Below are 6,508 nucleotides of genomic sequence, written 5' to 3' on the forward strand. Positions count from 1 at the left end.
GGGCTATGGAAACAGGACTTTGTCATCCAGAACACTGGCAGCATGAGATGCATATTTACCCCACTCTGGGACAACAGGCTGTGACAAATGAGTTTCCTTCTCCTCTCCTTTCCCCTCAGCCCAAAGGAAGCTCTTGATTTCTTGAAAGACAGTATATGCAAGAGGAGGAAGTCCTGTCCCCCATAAGGTGACTCCTGTGTGTACCTGGCCTCAGGGACCCTGGTGACTTGGTGGACTTACAGGGGTCAACAGGAACAGGAGAGGCTCCTTTAGGCTGTGCCCCTCAGGGGTGAGGAGTTTGGTTTCATGAGCAGCCCTTCAGAGGATCTGGCTCAGGGTGGGTTGGTGAGAGTGATGCATTCCACACAGCAGACTTTTAGCCTAGTATTGAAATGCTAGAGCCAAAACCATCGTAAGAGAAGTTACTCATTGAGAGGACTGATGTAAGAGTGAGTGCATGAGTGCCCCTAAGTGGGTTAATCCTATGAACTATTGTCATTCCTATTTCCCTCACAAGACAGCATGAATCCTGGAGGGGGTGCAGGGATGGTAAATCCTGACTTTACAATTATGTCATGTTCTTAGGCAGCCCCTAAATCCTCTGGTCTCCAGCCTCTTCTATAAAATGCTTGTGCTAAAGTAGATCCTAAGACCCATGTCATTCCACAGATCGATAACTCATCAGTGATAAAAAGTATGGATAGAAACAATTAAGATAAATAAGGCTAATCTTCACTTAAGTTTGAGAAATCATCAACAATAAATTTCTTCCCATTTAAAAATATTTTATTACCACATTGTAAACAGCAGGGGCTCTCATTTAGGCATTTGGGCTAAAGTGCGAGCTATGTGACCTAAAATCTCTGGAGCTCTCTAAGGCTCAGTTTCTGCTTCTGTAGAAAAAGGGTCTCATGATTATTGTGAAGAGTAATAGAAATACTGAATTTCAGTAACCAGCATAGTACCAAGCTTAAGTCCTCAATACACGATGATTTTGACAACTTGTACCATAGAATGTGTTGCATTATTAAAAGGAATATTGAAAAGGGAATAATACTAGCATTACTATTGTTTACTTAGAAATTGGTAGTATTATTAAAACAGTATAATGTTCTATAACTGAAAATATCAACAACCCTGCCTACTGATGATGCTCTGTATAAGCATTACATTAATGATCATAACATTACAATTAGCCTTTGAAGAACACATTGGGAACATTGGCATCATATGTCAGGTGAGTTACATGCTTTATCTTATTCTAACAAGAACATGAACAGTTAGATCCTATCATCTTCATTCTACAGAGGGTGAAAGTGAAGTTCACAAAGGCTAACTAACTTTCCAAAGATCCCCATCTCTCAGGAGTTAGAACACAGTATTGAACTAGTACTGTACTCAGGTCCTACTGATTCAAGAACCAACTAGCTAATCCACTTTACTATCACCCTAGCCACGCTTTTGAATAATCAAATAACTTAATCCTCTGAAACCTTTGCATGCTGATTTTAGGTTAAGACCAGCAGTGATCCTGTTGTAGAATGAGATGTCCATGGAAATGGGGAATGTTACAACTCTCTGAGAATTCATCTTGGAGGGGTTTCCTGCCATCCAACACCTGGGAAAGATCCTCTTCCTGTTGCACCTGCTGGCTTACCTGGCATCCATTGCAGGCAATGCTGTCATAATGACCATCACCTGTGGTGACCCTGGCTCCACACACCTATGTACTTTTTCCTCAGCACTTTCTCCTTCATGGAGTGTGGTGTCATAGTGCTGTTATTCCTAAGTTGCTGGTTATCTTTCTCTTAGGCAAGCAAACCATTTCCTTTCTTGCCTGTTTGATACAAGCATTTGTCTTTTTATTTCTGGGATCGGCAGTTTTCTTCCTCATAGCAGTGATGTCTCTGGATCGGTACGTGGTCATTTGCAAGCCTCTGCATTACCTGACCATCATGAACCTGAAGACTTGCTTCCTCCTGGTCACTGCCTGCTTCGCTTTGGCCTTCCCTCTCATCACTGGTCTGGTAGTAAAGGTTTTCCAGTTACCCTTCTGTGGGCCCCTTATGATCCCCCACTTTTTCTGTGACCTTAGCCCCCTGATTCATCTCTCCTGTTCTGACTTCAGGTCTGTTGATATGTTGGCCTTTGTCCTCACTTCCTTTATCCTTTTGACATCCCTTATCATAACCATCATTGCCTACAGCAACATAATAGTCACAATCATGCGACTCCCGTCAGCCAGGGAGAAACAGAAAGCTTTCTCCACCTGCTCTTCTCACCTCATAGTCCTCTCTCTGATGTATGGCAGCTGTGTGTTTATATATGTGAAACCAAAGCAAACGAACAGGCTGGACTCCAACAGGGAGGCTGCCTTTGTGAACACAGTGGTGACCCCACTGCTCAACCCTATCATCTATACACTACGGAACAAGCAGGTCCACCAGGCTCTGAGGGAGACAATGTGCAGAATGAAAATATCAAGATAAAAAAACCACATGGCCTTGGAGTGGAAGGCTTCAGAGAACCATTTGTCTTCATTCTGGCCAATGTAGCAGTCCACAGAGTTGTAGTGCAGGGTCTCTGGCATACCTTGCTTGAACTCTGCACATTCCTAGCAAAGTAGGAATCTGTTTTTCAAGGCCACATTTTACCTTGATGTGCATAGCTATCTTCTCCCTAAATAATCCATGTATTGATAACATTGATTAATTGCAAAATCTTTTACTGAATTTTCATTCTTCCCTCTGATAAACCATGTGCTTGAAATTTCCAAAATTTAGTAACTTATACACTTATTTCCCTTCTCTCTATCCATGAACATGGCTGAACAGAATTAATAAATATTTACCAAAAGTCATTTAGATATTCAAGTGACAGAAAGTTGTATATTAGGCTGTGGAATGTAGGGAATAATGGAAATAGTACCAAGCTTGGGTCTCCATTCCCTCCATGCCTATCCCAAGGAAATAATGGTCATAGTACCTTTCACCTTAGAATATATATGGTTTGCATCAGGTGTGCTTTTAAATGCTGATCTTGGCCCTTAGGTTAGCTACATATGTATGCATCAATCCCATGCTGGAGAGAAACAGAATTGTTTTCAGCCTTAGGCCATTCTCTAAAGAGAGGAATAACCATAGCAGCCCATGTCTGAGCAATGCTCCTATTTCCTAAATTATTTTTTTCTAGCTACAGCCCCTCAGATGCATAATGTATACTTATGATTGGTTCCTATTCTAAAGCTCTTACCACAGAATGCTTGTGTATATCAGTAGAAGGGAGCACTTATATTAAATTTCTATAATTTCTTACAAAGTTTCAAGTTGGAGGAATCTAAGTTATTTGCTTATCTTCTTCACATTATTAATGAAAATAAACAAAACATCTCTCCTGGTTGACTTGTGTTGTTAGGATTATTTTTTGATTGATAACCTTTTGAAAACCAACATTTCCATGATCTCAATCCTTAAACTTTGTATACTTTTTGCACCTATTTTCCAGCTAGAACGTGTCTATTTTTTCTTCAGAAGGAACATCTCTAAAAAGATTGACAACATAAGAAACAACAGACATTGATGAGGATGTGGAAAAAGGGGAACACTCTTACACTGTTGGTGGGAATGCAAACTGGTGCAGCTACTTTGGTGAACAGTATAGGGGTTCCTAAAAAGTTAAAAATAGAACTACTCTACAATCCAGCAATTGCACCAAAGAATACAAAAATAGTAATTTGAAGGGATACATATACCCTGATGTTACAGCAACATTATCAACAATAGCCAAATTATGGAAAGAGCCCTAATGTTCATGAACTAATGAATAGATAAAAAAGATATGGCATATATATTTACATACATACACACAATGGAATATTACTCAGCCATAAAGAGAATGAAATCTTGCCATTTGCACCAACGTGGATGGAGCTAGAGTGTGTTATGCTAAGCATAATAAGTCAGAGAAAGACAAATACCATATGATTTCACTCATGTGGATTTTAAGAAATAAAATAAACAGGCATGGGGGACAAAAGAGAGGCAGGCAAACCAAGAAACAGACTGTTAACTATAGAGAACAAACTGATGGTTATCAGAGGGAAGAAGGAGGATGGGGGCTGGGTAAAATAGGTGATGGGAATTTAGGAGGGCACTTGTAATGAGCACAGGGTATTGTATGTAAGTGTTGAATCACTAAATTGTACACCTGAAATTAATATTATGGTGTATCTTAACTGACTAGATATAAATAAAAACTTAAAAAAAATATACAAAAGTTAAAAAGATGAACATATTTTTTAAAAAAGATTTATTTATTTATCTGAGAGAGAGCACACATATGAGTGGGAGAAGGGCAGAGAGAGAGGGAGAGAGAGAATCCTGAAGCAGACTCCCTGGTGAGCGTGGAGCCCCACAAGGGGGACAAAACCAGGACCCCAGGATCATGACCTGAGCTGAAATCAAGAGTCAGTTGCTTAACTGAGCCACCCGGATGCATCTACAATTTTTTATTTTGCTTATTTTTAACCTAAACACTGATAATTTCAAGTACATTTTATGAAACACATCCTACACATGGTTAGATCCTATTGGCCTTGATGGTTCTACTTCAAAGTTCAGATTTCATCTTATTGTCAATGAAGAAGTATCAAATATGCCCTAAAAATCACAGATGATTCGCTGTACACATTGTATAAAAAAGAGTTGGGTAAAGCAAAGCTCAGAGTAAGAAAGTGGCTGCAGACCCTGTACAGGAATTGGAAGACAGAGAATGATGGCTTAGGGAAGTGGCAGTGGGAATGGAATGCAAAAGTACCAGAGTAGACTCTGAATCATTTGCACTGGACAAGCCTGGTGTTGCCTTCAACTAACTGGTCAACTTCCAAAAACACGCAAGTCATCTTTTCCATAAAATATGGAGATTGAGCCAGATAATCTCTAGGGTCCACTTGAAAATACTCATGGACATAGCAACAAGATGCTGCAGGAACATGGAAATAATGTTCCACCCTGAGAGCTGAACAACTGAAGAGTGTATGGAAGTGGTGGAGGTTCAGTAATGTAGGAATAAATCTAGGACTTGTGGTCAAACTACTGAAAAGAGTGTGAGCCTCCCAAGGTTTCAGTCACGACTGGATAATAATTTATTATAATTAAACTAATTAAAAGCATTTATATTACCTTGAGATAGACTGATTGAAGAGTGCGCTTGACCAATAGAAAAATGAAGACCAGAAATCCAAAACTGAGTCTATAAATCCAGGCTGGTTGTTACTAGCCATAGATGGTACCCAGTGAAGGATAAACCCTAATTAATGTGGAGATTAATGCAATACATTCAGGTGCTACAAAACATTTTATTGAGACAAATCCCCTAAACTAATTCTACGTTGAAAAGACTTCCAATCATAGTTTTCAAACCACTTCTCTGCAACATGATTGATATAAAAAAAAGCTGTCGATATATAATGTATACCACTTGCTGTGTTTGAGACAAGTATACACCCTTGAAACTGTCATCACTATCAATGCCATTAACCTACCTATCACCTTCAAAAATTTCTTCCTGGCCCCATTATTGTTGATTTTTTGCCCTTACATGGTAGGTAAAAACATTTCATTTAAGATATACCCACTTAGCAAATTTTTAAGTAGGCAATAAAGTATTGTTAATCATAGGCCCTATGTTATACAGATTTCCAGAATTCATTTATTATGCATAACTGAATCTTGATCAATACCTCCCTATTTCCCCTTCCCTCCAGCCCCTGACAACCACAATTCTACTCTCTGCTTCTATTTATTTGATTAGATTCCACATATAAGTGAGATCATGCAGTGTTTGTCTTTCCATGTCTGGCTTAATTTCCTTAATGTCCTCCAGGTATATCCAGGTTGTTGCAAGTGGCAGGATCTCCTTCTTCATAAAATTTGAATGGTATTCCATATGTGTGTGTGCCACATTTTCTTTATCCATTCTTCTTTACCTGGACTTTTATTATATTTCCACGTCTTAGCTATTGTGAAAATGCTATAGTGAACATGGAAGTACAGATATCTCTTTGAGATCCATATTTCAATTCTTTTGGATATATACCCTGAAGTGGGATGCTGGATCAAATGGTAATTTTATTTTGAAATGTTTCAGGAAACACTATATTGTTTACTCGAGTGGCTGCACCAATTTACATTTTCATCAAGAGTTTACAAGGGTTCCTTTTTCTCCATATCCTTGCTGAACTTCTTATCCTTTGTTTTTTTGTTTTTTGTTTTTTGTTTTGTTTTGTTTTGTTTTGGTAATAGCCATCCAAAGAAGTGTGAAGTGATAGCTCATTGTGGTTTTACTTGTATTTTTCCCTTAGTGATCTTTGCATTTCCATTAGTGATGGTGAGCAACTTTTCATGTACCTTTTGGTTATTTGGTTATCCTCTATGGAATTATGTTATTCAGTTTCTCTGCCCAATTTGTAATAGTTTGGATTTTTTGGTGTCTTTGTATATTTTGGAGA

General features: G+C 38.7%; 1 pseudogene across 1 annotated transcript; it reads left to right on the forward strand.

The window, feature by feature from the left end:
- The first annotated feature begins 1,552 nt into the window (after positions 1 to 1,552).
- LOC116649480 lies at positions 1,553 to 2,489 on the forward strand (annotated as a pseudogene). Its single transcript, XR_004302685.1, has one exon. The product of XR_004302685.1 is annotated as an olfactory receptor 49-like (transcript).
- The last annotated feature ends 4,019 nt before the right edge of the window (positions 2,490 to 6,508 follow it).

The sequence above is a fragment of the Phoca vitulina genome, unplaced genomic scaffold (assembly GCF_004348235.1).
Source record: "Phoca vitulina isolate PV1807 unplaced genomic scaffold, GSC_HSeal_1.0 scaffold48, whole genome shotgun sequence".
NCBI lineage: Eukaryota > Metazoa > Chordata > Mammalia > Carnivora > Phocidae > Phoca > Phoca vitulina.